We start from the raw sequence: 15,596 nt of genomic DNA, 5'->3' as shown, positions 1-15,596 counted from the left end.
GACGGGTGAGGGTCAGGCTTCGGGGAAGGGTTAGGGTTAGGGTTCGGGCTAGGGTTAGGGTTAGGGGACGGGGACGGTTTAGGGTCCAGGTGAGGGTACGACAACGCTTGAGGGGGAGCGGACGTGTGAGGGCGCGGGTTAGTGTCAGCGTACGGGTTAGGATTAGGGGACGGGTGAGGGTCAGGCTTCGGGGAAGGGTTAGGGTTAGGGTTCGGGCTAGGGTTAGGGTTAGGGGACGGGGACGGTTTAGGGTCCAGGTGAGGTTACGACAACGGTTTAGGGGGAGCGGACGTGTGAGGGCGCGGGTTAGTGTCAGCGTACGGGTTAGGATGAGGGGACGGGTGAGGGTCAGGCTTCGGGGAAGTGTTAGGCTTAGGGTTCGGGCTAGGGTTAGGGTTAGGGGACGGGGACGGTTTAGGGTCCAGGTGAGGGTACGACAACGCTTTAGGGGGAGCGGACGTGTGAGGGCGCGGGTTAGTGTCAGCGTACGGGTTAGGATTAGGGGACGGATGAGAGTCAGGCTTCGGGGAAGGGTTAGGCTTAGGGTTCGGGCTAGGGTTAGGGTTAGGGGACGGGGACGGTTTAGGGTCCAGGTGAGGGTACGACAACGCTTTAGGGGGAGCGGACGTGTGAGGGCGCGGGTTAGTGTCAGCGTACGGGTTAGGATTTGGGGACGGGTGAGGGTCAGGCTTCGGGGAAGGGATAGGGTTAGGGTTCGGGCTAGGGTTAGGGTTAGGGGACGGGGACGGTTTAGGGTCCAGGTGAGGGTACGACAACGCTTTAGGGGGAGCGGACGTGTGAGGGCGTGGGTTAGTGTCAGCGTACGGGTTAGGATTGGGGGATGGGTGAGTGTCAGGCTTCGGGGAAGGGTTAGGGTTAGGGTTCGGGCTAGGGTTAGGGTTAGGGGACGGGGACGGTTTAGGGTCCAGGTGAGGGTACGACAACGCTTTAGGGGGAGCGGACGTGTGAGGGTGCGGGTTAGTGTCAGCGTACGGGTTAGGATTAGGGGACGGGTGAGGGTCAGGCTTCGGGGAAGTGTTAGGGTTAGGTTTCGGGCTAGGGTTAGGGTTAGGGGACGGGGACGGGTTAGGGTCCAGGTGAGGGTAGGACAGCGCTTTAGGGGTGCGGACGTGTGAGGGCGCGGGTTAGTGTCAGCGTACGGGTTAGGATTAGGGGACGGGTGAGTGTCAGGCTTCGGGGAAGTGTTAGGGTTAGGGTTCGGGCTAGGGTTAGGGTTAGGGGATGGGGACGGTTTAGGGTCCAGGTGAGGGTACGACAACGCTTTAGGGGGAGCGGACGTGTGAGGGCGCGGGTTAGTGTAAGCGTACGGGTTAGGATTAGGGGACGGGTGAGGGTCAGGCTTCGGGGAAGGGTTAGGGTTAAGGTTCGGGCTAGGGTTAGGGTTAGGGGACGGGGACGGTTTAGTGTCCAGGTGAGGGTAGGACAACTCTTTAGGGGGAGCGGACGTGTGAGGGCGTGGGTTAGTGTCAGCGTACGGGTTAGGATTAGGGGACGGGTGAGGGTCAGGCATCGGGGAAGGGTTAGGGTTAGGGTTCGGGCTAGGGTTAGGGTTAGGGGACGGGGACGGGTTAGGGTCCAGGTGAGGGTACGACAACGCTTTAGGGGGAGCGGACGTGTGAGGGCGCGGGTTAGTGTCAGCGTACGGGTTAGGATTAGGGGACGGGTGAGGGTCAGGCTTCGGGGAAGGGTTAGGGTTAGGGTTCGGGCTAGGGTTAGGGTTAGGGGACGGGGACGGTTTAGGGTCCAGGTGAGGGTACGACAACGCTTTAGGGGGAGCGGACGTGTGAGGGCGCGGGTTAGTGTCAGCGTACGGGTTAGGATTAGGGGACGGGTGAGGGTCAGGCTTCGGGGAAGGGTTAGGGTTAGGGTTCGGGCTAGGGTTAGGGTTAGGGGACGGGGACGGTTTAGGGTCCAGGTGAGGGTACGACAACGCTTTAGGGGGAGCGGACGTGTGAGGGCGCGGGTTAGTGTCAGCGTACGGCTTACGATTTGGGGACGGGTGAGGGTCAGGCTTCTGGGAAGGGTTAGGGTTAGGGTTCGGGCTACGGTTAGGGTTAGGGGACGGGGACGGTTTAGGGTCCAGGTGAGGGTACGACAACGCTTTAGGGGGAGCGGACGTGTGAGGGCGCGGGTTAGTGTCAGCGTAAGGCTTAGGATTCGGGGACGGGTGAGGGTCAGGCTTCGGGGAAGGGTTAGGGTTAGGGTTCGGGCTAGGGTTAGGGTTAGGGGACGGGGACGGTTTAGGGTCCAGGTGAGGGTAGGACAACGCTTTAGGGGGAGCGGACGTGTGAGGGCACGGGTTAGTGTCAGCGTACGGGTTAGGATTAGGGGACGGGTGAGGGTCAGGCTTCGGGGAAGGGTTAGGGTTAGGGTTCGGGCTAGGGTTAGGGTTAGGGGACGGGGACGGTTTAGGGTCCAGGTGAGGGTACGACAACGCTTGAGGGGGAGCGGACGTGTGAGGGCGCGGGTTAGTGTCAGCGTACGGGTTAGGATTAGGGGACGGGTGAGGGTCAGGCTTCGGGGAAGGGTTAGGGTTAGGGTTCGGGCTAGGGTTAGGGTTAGGGGACGGGGACGGTTTAGGGTCCAGGTGAGGTTACGACAACGGTTTAGGGGGAGCGGACGTGTGAGGGCGCGGGTTAGTGTCAGCGTACGGGTTAGGATGAGGGGACGGGTGAGGGTCAGGCTTCGGGGAAGTGTTAGGCTTAGGGTTCGGGCTAGGGTTAGGGTTAGGGGACGGGGACGGTTTAGGGTCCAGGTGAGGGTACGACAACGCTTTAGGGGGAGCGGACGTGTGAGGGCGCGGGTTAGTGTCAGCGTACGGGTTAGGATTAGGGGACGGATGAGAGTCAGGCTTCGGGGAAGGGTTAGGCTTAGGGTTCGGGCTAGGGTTAGGGTTAGGGGACGGGGACGGTTTAGGGTCCAGGTGAGGGTACGACAACGCTTTAGGGGGAGCGGACGTGTGAGGGCGCGGGTTAGTGTCAGCGTACGGGTTAGGATTTGGGGACGGGTGAGGGTCAGGCTTCGGGGAAGGGATAGGGTTAGGGTTCGGGCTAGGGTTAGGGTTAGGGGACGGGGACGGTTTAGGGTCCAGGTGAGGGTACGACAACGCTTTAGGGGGAGCGGACGTGTGAGGGCGTGGGTTAGTGTCAGCGTACGGGTTAGGATTGGGGGATGGGTGAGTGTCAGGCTTCGGGGAAGGGTTAGGGTTAGGGTTCGGGCTAGGGTTAGGGTTAGGGGACGGGGACGGTTTAGGGTCCAGGTGAGGGTACGACAACGCTTTAGGGGGAGCGGACGTGTGAGGGTGCGGGTTAGTGTCAGCGTACGGGTTAGGATTAGGGGACGGGTGAGGGTCAGGCTTCGGGGAAGTGTTAGGGTTAGGTTTCGGGCTAGGGTTAGGGTTAGGGGACGGGGACGGGTTAGGGTCCAGGTGAGGGTAGGACAGCGCTTTAGGGGTGCGGACGTGTGAGGGCGCGGGTTAGTGTCAGCGTACGGGTTAGGATTAGGGGACGGGTGAGTGTCAGGCTTCGGGGAAGTGTTAGGGTTAGGGTTCGGGCTAGGGTTAGGGTTAGGGGATGGGGACGGTTTAGGGTCCAGGTGAGGGTACGACAACGCTTTAGGGGGAGCGGACGTGTGAGGGCGCGGGTTAGTGTAAGCGTACGGGTTAGGATTAGGGGACGGGTGAGGGTCAGGCTTCGGGGAAGGGTTAGGGTTAAGGTTCGGGCTAGGGTTAGGGTTAGGGGACGGGGACGGTTTAGTGTCCAGGTGAGGGTAGGACAACTCTTTAGGGGGAGCGGACGTGTGAGGGCGTGGGTTAGTGTCAGCGTACGGGTTAGGATTAGGGGACGGGTGAGGGTCAGGCTTCGGGGAAGGGTTAGGGTTAGGGTTCGGGCTAGGGTTAGGGTTAGGGGACGGGGACGGGTTAGGGTCCAGGTGAGGGTACGACAACGCTTTAGGGGGAGCGGACGTGTGAGGGCGCGGGTTAGTGTCAGCGTACGGGTTAGGATTAGGGGACGGGTGAGGGTCAGGCTTCGGGGAAGGGTTAGGGTTAGGGTTCGGGCTAGGGTTAGGGTTAGGGGACGGGGACGGTTTAGGGTCCAGGTGAGGGTACGACAACGCTTTAGGGGGAGCGGACGTGTGAGGGCGCGGGTTAGTGTCAGCGTACGGGTTAGGATTAGGGGACGGGTGAGGGTCAGGCTTCGGGGAAGGGTTAGGGTTAGGTTTCGGGCTAGGGTTAGGGTTAGGGGACGGGGACGGGTTAGGGTCCAGGTGAGGGTACGACAGCGCTTTAGGGGTGCGGACGTGTGAGGGCGCGGGTTAGTGTCAGCGTACGGGTTAGGATTAGGGGACGGGTGAGGGTCAGGCTTCGGGGAAGGGTTAGGGTTAGGGTTCGGGCTAGGGTTAGGGTTAGGGGACGGGGACGGTTTAGGGTCCAGGTGAGGGTACGACAACGCTTTAGGGGGAGCGGACGTGTGAGGGCGCGGGTTAGTGTAAGCGTACGGGTTAGGATTAGGGGACGGGTGAGGGTCCGGCTTCGGGGAAGGGTTAGGGTTAGGGTTTGGGCTAGGGTTAGGGTTAGGGGACGGGGACGGTTTAGTGTCCAGGTGAGGGTAGGACAACTCTTTAGGGGGAGCGGACGTGTGAGGGCGCGGGTTAGTGTCAGCGTACGGGTTAGGATTAGGGGACGGGTGAGTGTCAGGCTTCGGGGAAGGGTTAGGGTTAGGGTTCGGGCTAGGGTTAGGGTTAGGGGACGGGGACGGGTTAGGGTCCAGGTGAGGGTACGACAACGCTTTAGGGGGAGCGGACGTGTGAGGGCGCGGGTTAGTGTCAGCGTACGGGTTAGGATTAGGGGACGGGTGAGGGTCAGGCTTCGGGGAAGGGTTAGGGTTAGGGTTCGGGCTAGGGTTAGGGTTAGGGGACGGGGACGGTTTAGGGTCCAGGTGAGGGTACGACAACGCTTTAGGGGGAGCGGACGTGTGAGGGCGCGGGTTAGTGTCAGCGTACGGGTTAGGATTAGGGGACGGGTGAGGGTCAGGCTTCGGGGAAGTGTTAGGGTTAGGGTTCGGGCTAGGGTTAGGGTTAGGGGACGGGGACGGTTTAGGGTCCAGGTGAGGGTACGACAACGCTTTAGGGGGAGCGGACGTGTGAGGGCGCGGGTTAGTGTCAGCGTACGGGTTAGGATTAGGGATCGGGTGAGGGTCAGGCTTCGGGGAAGGGTTAGGGTTAGGTTTCGGGCTAGGGTTAGGGTTAGGGGACGGGGACGGGTTAGGGTCCAGGTGAGGGTACGACAACGCTTTACGGGGAGCGGACGTGTGAGGGCGCGGGTTAGTGTCAGCGTACGGGTTAGGATTAGGGGATGGGTGAGTGTCAGGCTTCGGGGAAGGGTTAGGGTTAGGGTTCGGGCTAGGGTTAGGGTTAGGGGACGGGGACGGTTTAGGGTCCAGGTGAGGGTACGACAACGCTTTAGGGGGAGCGGACGTGTGAGGGCGCGGGTTAGTGTAAGCGTACGGGTTAGGATTAGGGGACGGGTGAGGGTCAGGCTTCGGGGAAGGGTTAGGTTTAGGGTTCGGGCTAGGGTTAGGGTTAGAGGACGGGGACGGTTTAGTGTCCAGGTGAGGGTAGGACAACTCTTTAGGGGGAGCGGACGTGTGAGGGCGCGGATTAGTGTCAGCGTACGGGTTAGGATTAGGGGACGGGTGAGGGTCCGGCTTCGGGGAAGGGTTAGGGTTAGGGTTCGGTCTAGGGTTAGGGTTAGGGGACGGGGACGGGTTAGGGTCCAGGTGAGGGTACGACAACGCTTTAGGGGGAGCGGACGTGTGAGGGCGCGGGTTAGTGTCAGCGTACGGGTTAGGATTAGGGGACGGGTGAGGGTCAGGCTTCGGGGAAGGGTTAGGGTTAGGGTTCGGGCTAGGGTTAGGTTTAGGGGACGGGGACGGTTTAGGGTCCAGGTGAGGGTTCGACAACGCTTTAGGGGGAGCGGACGTGTGAGGGCGCGGGTTAGTGTCAGCGTACGGGTTAGGATTAGGGGACGGGTGAGGGTCAGGCTTCGGGGAAGTGTTAGGGTTAGGTTTCGGGCTAGGGTTAGGGTTAGGGGACGGGGACGGTTTAGGGTCCAGGTGAGGGTAGGACAGCGCTTTAGGGGTGCGGACGTGTGAGGGCGCGGGTTAGTGTCAGCGTACGGGTTAGGATTAGGGGACGGGTGAGTGTCAGGCTTCGGGGAAGGGTTAGGGTTAGGGTTCGGGCTAGGGTTAGGGTTAGGGGACGGGGACGGTTTAGGGTCCAGGTGAGGGTACGACAACGCTTTAGGGGGAGCGGACGTGTGAGGGCGCGGGTTAGTGTAAGCGTACGGGTTAGGATTAGGGGACGGGTGAGGGTCAGGCTTCGGGGAAGGGTTAGGGTTAGGGTTCGGGCTAGGGTTAGGGTTAGGGGACGGGGACGGTTTAGTGTCCAGGTGAGGGTAGGACAACTCTTTAGGGGGAGCGGACGTGTGAGGGCGCGGGTTAGTGTCAGCGTACGGGTTAGGATTAGGGGACGGGTGAGGGTCAGGCTTCGGGGAAGGGTTAGGGTTAGGGTTCGGGCTAGGGTTAGGGTTAGGGGACGGGGACGGGTTAGGGTCCAGGTGAGGGTACGACAACGCTTTAGGGGGAGCGGACGTGTGAGGGCGCGGGTTAGTGTCAGCGTACGGGTTAGGATTAGGGGACGGGTGAGGGTCAGGCTTCGGGGAAGGGTTAGGGTTAGGGTTCGGGCTAGGGTTAGGGTTAGGGGACGGGGACGGTTTAGGGTCCAGGTGAGGGTACGACAACGCTTTAGGGGGAGCGGACGTGTGAGGGCGCGGGTTAGTGTCAGCGTACGGGTTAGGATTAGGGGACGGGTGAGTGTCAGGCTTCGGGGAAGGGTTAGGGTTAGGGTTCGGGCTAGGGTTAGGGTTAGGGGACGGGGACGGGTTAGGGTCCAGGTGAGGGTACGACAACGCTTTAGGGGGAGCGGACGTGTGAGGGCGCGGGTTAGTGTCAGCGTACGGGTTAGGATTAGGGGACGGGTGAGGGTCAGGCTTCGGGGAAGGGTTAGGGTTAGGGTTCGGGCTAGGGTTAGGGTTAGGGGACGGGGACGGTTTAGGGTCCAGGTGAGGGTACGACAACGCTTTAGGGGGAGCGGACGTGTGAGGGCGCGGGTTAGTGTCAGCGTACGGGTTAGGATTAGGGGACGGGTGAGGGTCAGGCTTCGGGGAAGGGTTAGGGTTAGGGTTCGGGCTAGGGTTAGGGTTAGGGGACGGGGACGGTTTAGGGTCCAGGTGAGGGTACGACAACGCTTTAGGGGGAGCGGACGTGTGAGGGCGCGGGTTAGTGTCAGCGTACGGGTTAGGATTAGGGGACGGGTGAGGGTCAGGCTTCGGGGAAGTGATAGGGTTAGGGTTCGGGCTAGGGTTAGGGTTAGGGGACGGGGACGTTTTAGGGTCCAGGTGAGGGTACGACAACGCTTTAGGGGGAGCGGACGTGTGAGGGCGCGGGTTAGTGTCAGCGTACGGGTTAGGATTAGGGGACGGGTGAGGGTCAGGCTTCGGGGAAGGGTTAGGGTTAGGGTTCGGGCTAGGGTTAGGGTTAGGGGACGGGGACGGTTTAGGGTCCAGGTGAGGGTACGACAACGCTTTAGGGGGAGCGGACGTGTGAGGGCGCGGGTTAGTGTCAGCGTACGGGTTAGGATTAGGGGACGGGTGAGGGTCAGGCTTCGGGGAAGGGTTAGGGTTAGGGTTCGGGCTAGGGTTAGGGTTAGGGGACGGGGACGGTTTAGGGTCCAGGTGAGGGTACGACAATGCTTTAGGGGGAGCGGACGTGTGAGGGCGCGGGTTAGTGTAAGCGTACGGGTTAGGATTAGGGGACGGGTGAGGGTCAGGCTTCGGGGAAGGTTTAGGGTTAGGGTTCGGGCTAGGGTTAGGGTTAGGGGACGGGGACGGTTTAGGGTCCAGGTGAGGGTACGACAACGCTTTAGGGGTAGCGGACGTGTGAGGGCGCGGGTTAGTGTAAGCGTACGGGTTAGGATTAGGGGACGGGTGAGGGTCAGGCTTCGGGGAAGGGTTAGGGTTAGGTTTCGGGCTAGGGTTAGGGTTAGGGGACGGGGACGGTTTAGGGTCCAGGTGAGGGTACGACAACGCTTTAGGGGGAGCGGACGTGTGAGGGCGCAGGTTAGTGTCAGCGTACGGGTTAGGATTAGGGGACGGGTGAGGGTCAGGCTTCGGGGAAGGGTTAGGGTTAGGGTTCGGGCTAGGGTTAGGGTTAGGGGACGGGGACGGGTTACGGTCCAGGTGAGGGTAGGACAATGCTTTAGGGGGAGCGGACGTGTGAGGGCGCTGGTTAGTGTCAGCGTATGGCTTACGATTTGGGGACGGGTGAGGGTCAGGCTTCGGGGAAGGGTTAGGGTTAGGGTTCAGGCTAGGGTTAGGGTTAGGGGACGGGGACGGTTTAGGGTCCAGGTGAGGGTACGACAACGCTTTAGGGGGAGCGGACGTGTGAGGGCGCGGGTTAGTGTCAGCATACGGGTTACGATTAGGGGACGGGTGAGGGTCATGCTTCGGGGAAGGGTTAGGGTTAGGGTTCGGGCTAGGGTTAGGTTTAGGGGACGGGGACGGTTTAGGGTCCTGGTGAGGGTACGACAACGCTTTAGGGGGAGCGGACGTGTGAGGGCGCGGGTTAGTGTCAGCGTACGGGTTACGATTAGGGGACGGGTGAGGGTCAGGCTTCGGGGAAGGGTTAGGGTTAGGGTTCGGGCTAGGGTTAGGGTTAGGGGACGGGGACGGTTTAGGGTCCTGGTGAGGGTACGACAACGCTTTAGGGGGAGCGGACGTGTGAGGGCGCGGGTTAGTGTCAGCGTACGGGTTAGGATTAGGGGACGGGTGAGGGTCAGGCTTCGGGGAAGGGTTAGGGTTAGGGTTCGGGCTAGGGTTAGGGTTAGGGGACGGGGACGGTTTAGGGTCCAGGTGAGGGTACGACAATGCTTTAGGGGGAGCGGACGTGTGAGGGCGCGGGTTAGTGTCAGCGTACGGGTTAGGATTAGGGGACGGGTGAGGGTCAGGTTTCGGGGAAGGGATAGGTTTAGGGTTCGGGCTAGGGTTAGGGTTAGGGGACGGGGACGGTTTAGGGTCCAGGTGAGGGTACGACAACGCTTTAGGGGGAGCGGACGTGTGAGGGCGTGGGTTAGTGTCAGCCTACGGGTTAGGATTAGGGGACGGGTGAGGGTCAGGCTTCGGGGAAGGATTAGGGTTAGCGTTCGGGCTAGGGTTAGGGTTAGGGGACGGGGACGGTTTAGGGTCCAGGTGAGGGTACGACAACGCTTTAGGGGGAGCGGACGTGTGAGGGCGCGGGTTAGTGTCAGCGTACGGGTTACGATTAGGGGACGGGTGAGGGTCAGGCTTCGGGGAAGGGTTAGGGTTAGGGTTCGGGCTAGGGTTAGGGTTAGGGGACGGGGATGGTTTAGGGTCCAGGTGAGGGTACGACAACGCTTTAGGGGGAGCGGACGTGTGAGGGCGCGGGTTAGTGTCAGCGTACGGGTTAGGATTAGGGGACGGGTGAGGGTCAGGCTTCGGGGAAAGGTTAGGGTTAGGTTTCGGGCTAGGGTTAGGGTTAGGGGACGGGGACGGGTTAGGGTCCAGGTGAGGGTACGACAACGCTTTAGGGGGAGCGGACGTGTGAGGGCGCGGGTTAGTGTCAGCGTACGGGTTAGGATTAGGGGACGGGTGAGGGTCAGGCTTCGGGGAAGTGTTAGGGTTAGGGTTCGGGCTAGGGTTAGGGTTAGGGGACGGGGACGGTTTAGGGTCCAGGTGAGGGTACGACAACGCTTTAGGGGGAGCGGACGTGTGAGGGCGCGGGTTAGTGTCAGCGTACGGGTTAGGATTAGGGGACGGGTGAGGGTCAGGCTTCGGGGAAGGTTTAGGGTTAGGGTTCGGGCTAGGGTTAGGGTTAGGGGATGGGGACGGTTTAGGGTCCAGGTGAGGGTACGACAACGCTTTAGGGGGAGCGGACGTGTGAGGGCGCGGGTTAGTGTAGGCGTACGGGTTAGGATTAGGGGACGGGTGAGGGTCAGGCTTCGGGGAAGGGTTAGGGTTAGGGTTCGGGCTAGGGTTAGGGTTAGGGGACGGGGACGGGTTACGGTCCAGGTGAGGGTAGGACGCTTTAGGGGGAGCGGACGTGTGAGGGCGCTGGTTAGTGTCAGCGTACGGCTTACGATTTGGGGACGGGTGAGGGTCAGGCTTCGGGGAAGGGTTAGGGTTAGGGTTCGGGCTAGGGTTAGGGTTAGGGGACGGGGACGGTTTAGGGTCCAGGTGAGGGTACGACAACGCTTTAGGGGGAGCGGACGTGTGAGGGCGCGGGTTAGTGTCAGCGTACGGGTTACGATTAGGGGACGGGTGAGGGTCAGGCTTCGGGGAAGGGTTAGGGTTAGGGTTCGGGCTAGGGTTAGGGTTAGGGGACGGGGACGGTTTAGGGTCCTGGTGAGGGTACGACAACGCTTTAGGGGGAGCGGACGTGTGAGGGCGCGGGTTAGTGTCAGCGTACGGGTTAGGATTAGGGGACGGGTGAGGGTCAGGCTTCGGGGAAGGGTTAGGGTTAGGGTTCGGGCTAGGGTTAGGGTTAGGGGACGGGGACGGTTTAGGGTCCAGGTGAGGGTACGACAATGCTTTAGGGGGAGCGGACGTGTGAGGGCGCGGGTTAGTGTCAGCGTACGGGTTAGGATTTGGGGACGGGTGAGGGTCAGGCTTCGGGGAAGGGATAGGGTTAGGGTTCGGGCTAGGGTTAGGGTTAGGGGACGGGGACGGTTTAGGGTCCAGGTGAGGGTACGACAACGCTTTAGGGGGAGCGGACGTGTGAGGGCGTGGGTTAGTGTCAGCCTACGGGTTAGGATTAGGGGACGGGTGAGGGTCAGGCTTCGGGGAAGGGTTAGGGTTAGGGTTCGGGCTAGGGTTAGGGTTAGGGGACGGGGACGGTTTAGGGTCCAGGTGAGTGTACGACAACGCTTTAGGGGGAGCGGACGTGTGAGGGCGCGGGTTAGTGTCAGCGTACGGGTTACGATTAGGGGACGGGTGAGGGTCAGGCTTCGGGGAAGGGTTAGGGTTAGGGTTCGGGCTAGGGTTAGGGTTAGGGGACGGGGACGATTTAGGGTCCTGGTGAGGGTACGACAACGCTTTAGGGGGAGCGGACGTGTGAGGGCGCGGGTTAGTGTCAGCGTACGGGTTAGGATTAGGGGACGGGTGAGGGTCAGGCTTCGGGGAAGGGTTAGGGTTAGGGTTCGGGCTAGGGTTAGGGTTAGGGGACGGGGACGGTTTAGGGTCCAGGTGAGGGTACGACAACTCTTTAGGGGGAGCGGACGTGTGAGGGCGCGGGTTAGTGTCAGCGTACGGGTTAGGATTAGGGGACGGGTGAGGGTCAGGCTTCGGGGAAGGGTTAGGGTTAGGTTTCGGGCTAGGGTTAGGGTTAGGGGACGGGGACGGGTTAGGGTCCAGGTGAGGGTACGACAACGCTTTAGGGGGAGCGGACGTGTGAGGGCGTGGGTTAGTGTCAGCGTACGGGTTAGGATTAGGGGACGGGTGAGGGTCAGGCTTCGGGGAAGGGTTAGGGTTAGGGTTCGGGCTAGGGTTAGGGTTAGGGGACGGGGACGGTTTAGGGTCCAGGTGAGGGTACGACAACGCTTTAGGGGGAGCGGACGTGTGAGGGCGCGGGTTAGTGTCAGCGTACGGGTTAGGATTTGGGGACGGGTGAGGGTCAGGCTTCGGGGAAGGGATAGGGTTAGGGTTCGGGCTAGGGTTAGGGTTAGGGGACGGGGACGGTTTAGGGTCCAGGTGAGGGTACGACAACGCTTTAGGGGGAGCGGACGTGTGAGGGCGTGGGTTAGTGTCAGCCTACGGGTTAGGATTAGGGGACGGGTGAGGGTCAGGCTTCGGGGAAGGGTTAGGGTTAGGGTTCGGGCTAGGGTTAGGGTTAGGGGACGGGGACGGTTTAGGGTCCAGGTGAGTGTACGACAACGCTTTAGGGGGAGCGGACGTGTGAGGGCGCGGGTTAGTGTCAGCGTACGGGTTACGATTAGGGGACGGGTGAGGGTCAGGCTTCGGGGAAGGGTTAGGGTTAGGGTTCGGGCTAGGGTTAGGGTTAGGGGACGGGGACGATTTAGGGTCCTGGTGAGGGTACGACAACGCTTTAGGGGGAGCGGACGTGTGAGGGCGCGGGTTAGTGTCAGCGTACGGGTTAGGATTAGGGGACGGGTGAGGGTCAGGCTTCGGGGAAGGGTTAGGGTTAGGGTTCGGGCTAGGGTTAGGGTTAGGGGACGGGGACGGTTTAGGGTCCAGGTGAGGGTACGACAACTCTTTAGGGGGAGCGGACGTGTGAGGGCGCGGGTTAGTGTCAGCGTACGGGTTAGGATTAGGGGACGGGTGAGGGTCAGGCTTCGGGGAAGGGTTAGGGTTAGGTTTCGGGCTAGGGTTAGGGTTAGGGGACGGGGACGGGTTAGGGTCCAGGTGAGGGTACGACAACGCTTTAGGGGGAGCGGACGTGTGAGGGCGTGGGTTAGTGTCAGCGTACGGGTTAGGATTAGGGGACGGGTGAGGGTCAGGCTTCGGGGAAGGGTTAGGGTTAGGGTTCGGGCTAGGGTTAGGGTTAGGGGACGGGGACGGTTTAGGGTCCAGGTGAGGGTACGACAACGCTTTAGGGGGAGCGGACGTGTGAGGGCGCGGGTTAGTGTCAGCGTACGGCTTACGATTTGGGGACGGGTGAGGGTCAGGCTTCTGGGAAGGGTTAGGGTTAGGGTTCGGGCTACGGTTAGGGTTAGGGGACGGGGACGGTTTAGGGTCCAGGTGAGGGTACGACAACGCTTTATGGGGAGCGGACGTGTGAGGGCGCGGGTTAGTGTCAGCGTAAGGCTTAGGATTCGGGGACGGGTGAGGGTCAGGCTTCGGGGAAGGGTTAGGGTTAGGGTTCGGGCTAGGGTTAGGGTTAGGGGACGGGGACGGTTTAGGGTCCAGGTGAGGGTAGGACAACGCTTTAGGGGGAGCGGACGTGTGAGGGCACGGGTTAGTGTCAGCGTACGGGTTAGGATTAGGGGACGGGTGAGGGTCAGGCTTCGGGGAAGGGTTAGGGTTAGGGTTCGGGCTAGGGTTAGGGTTAGGGGACGGGGACGGTTTAGGGTCCAGGTGAGGGTACGACAACGCTTGAGGGGGAGCGGACGTGTGAGGGCGCGGGTTAGTGTCAGCGTACGGGTTAGGATTAGGGGACGGGTGAGGGTCAGGCTTCGGGGAAGGGTTAGGGTTAGGGTTCGGGCTAGGGTTAGGGTTAGGGGACGGGGACGGTTTAGGGTCCAGGTGAGGTTACGACAACGGTTTAGGGGGAGCGGACGTGTGAGGGCGCGGGTTAGTGTCAGCGTACGGGTTAGGATGAGGGGACGGGTGAGGGTCAGGCTTCGGGGAAGTGTTAGGCTTAGGGTTCGGGCTAGGGTTAGGGTTAGGGGACGGGGACGGTTTAGGGTCCAGGTGAGGGTACGACAACGCTTTAGGGGGAGCGGACGTGTGAGGGCGCGGGTTAGTGTCAGCGTACGGGTTAGGATTAGGGGACGGATGAGAGTCAGGCTTCGGGGAAGGGTTAGGCTTAGGGTTCGGGCTAGGGTTAGGGTTAGGGGACGGGGACGGTTTAGGGTCCAGGTGAGGGTACGACAACGCTTTAGGGGGAGCGGACGTGTGAGGGCGCGGGTTAGTGTCAGCGTACGGGTTAGGATTTGGGGACGGGTGAGGGTCAGGCTTCGGGGAAGGGATAGGGTTAGGGTTCGGGCTAGGGTTAGGGTTAGGGGACGGGGACGGTTTAGGGTCCAGGTGAGGGTACGACAACGCTTTAGGGGGAGCGGACGTGTGAGGGCGTGGGTTAGTGTCAGCGTACGGGTTAGGATTGGGGGATGGGTGAGTGTCAGGCTTCGGGGAAGGGTTAGGGTTAGGGTTCGGGCTAGGGTTAGGGTTAGGGGACGGGGACGGTTTAGGGTCCAGGTGAGGGTACGACAACGCTTTAGGGGGAGCGGACGTGTGAGGGCGCGGGTTAGTGTCAGCGTACGGGTTAGGATTAGGGGACGGGTGAGGGTCAGGCTTCGGGGAAGTGTTAGGGTTAGGTTTCGGGCTAGGGTTAGGGTTAGGGGACGGGGACGGGTTAGGGTCCAGGTGAGGGTAGGACAGCGCTTTAGGGGTGCGGACGTGTGAGGGCGCGGGTTAGTGTCAGCGTACGGGTTAGGATTAGGGGACGGGTGAGTGTCAGGCTTCGGGGAAGTGTTAGGGTTAGGGTTCGGGCTAGGGTTAGGGTTAGGGGATGGGGACGGTTTAGGGTCCAGGTGAGGGTACGACAACGCTTTAGGGGGAGCGGACGTGTGAGGGCGCGGGTTAGTGTAAGCGTACGGGTTAGGATTAGGGGACGGGTGAGGGTCAGGCTTCGGGGAAGGGTTAGGGTTAAGGTTCGGGCTAGGGTTAGGGTTAGGGGACGGGGACGGTTTAGTGTCCAGGTGAGGGTAGGACAACTCTTTAGGGGGAGCGGACGTGTGAGGGCGCGGGTTAGTGTCAGCGTACGGGTTAGGATTAGGGGACGGGTGAGGGTCAGGCTTCGGGGAAGGGTTAGGGTTAGGGTTCGGGCTAGGGTTAGGGTTAGGGGACGGGGACGGGTTAGGGTCCAGGTGAGGGTACGACAACGCTTTAGGGGGAGCGGACGTGTGAGAGCGCGGGTTAGTGTCAGCGTACGGGTTAGGATTAGGGGACGGGTGAGGGTCAGGCTTCGGGGAAGGGTTAGGGTTAGGGTTCGGGTTAGGGTTAGGGTTAGGGGACGGGGACGGTTTAGGGTCCAGGTGAGGGTACGACAACGCTTTAGGGGGAGCGGACGTGTGAGGGCGCGGGTTAGTGTCAGCGTACGGGTTAGGATTAGGGGACGGGTGAGGGTCAGGCTTCGGGGAAGGGTTAGGGTTAGGTTTCGGGCTAGGGTTAGGGTTAGGGGACGGGGACGGGTTAGGGTCCAGGTGAGGGTACGACAGCGCTTTAGGGGTGCGGACGTGTGAGGGCGCGGGTTAGTGTCAGCGTACGGGTTAGGATTAGGGGACGGGTGAGGGTCAGGCTTCGGGGAAGGGTTAGGGTTAGGGTTCGGGCTAGGGTTAGGGTTAGGGGACGGGGACGGTTTAGGGTCCAGGTGAGGGTACGACAACGCTTTAGGGGGAGCGGACGTGTGAGGGCGCGGGTTAGTGTAAGCGTACGGGTTAGGATTAGGGGACGGGTGAGGGTCCGGCTTCGGGGAAGGGTTAGGGTTAGGGTTTGGGCTAGGGTTAGGGTTAGGGGACGGGGACGGTTTAGTGTCCAGGTGAGGGTAGGACAACTCTTTAGGGGGAGCGGACGTGTGAGGGCGCGGGTTAGTGTCAGCGTACGGGTTAGGATTAGGGGACGGGTGAGTGTCAGGCTTCGGGGAAGGGTTAGGGTTAGGGTTCGGGCTAGGGTTAGGGTTAGGGGACGGGGACGGGTTAGGGTCCAGGTGAGGGTACGACAACGCTTTAGGGGGAGCGGACGTGTGAGGGCGCGGGTTAGTGTCAGC

This window comes from Pseudorca crassidens, chromosome Y (genome assembly GCF_039906515.1).
Source record: "Pseudorca crassidens isolate mPseCra1 chromosome Y, mPseCra1.hap1, whole genome shotgun sequence".
NCBI classification, from domain to species: Eukaryota; Metazoa; Chordata; class Mammalia; order Artiodactyla; family Delphinidae; genus Pseudorca; species Pseudorca crassidens.
The sequence above is the reverse complement of the archived record's forward strand: the minus strand, read 5'-3'. Positions refer to the sequence as shown.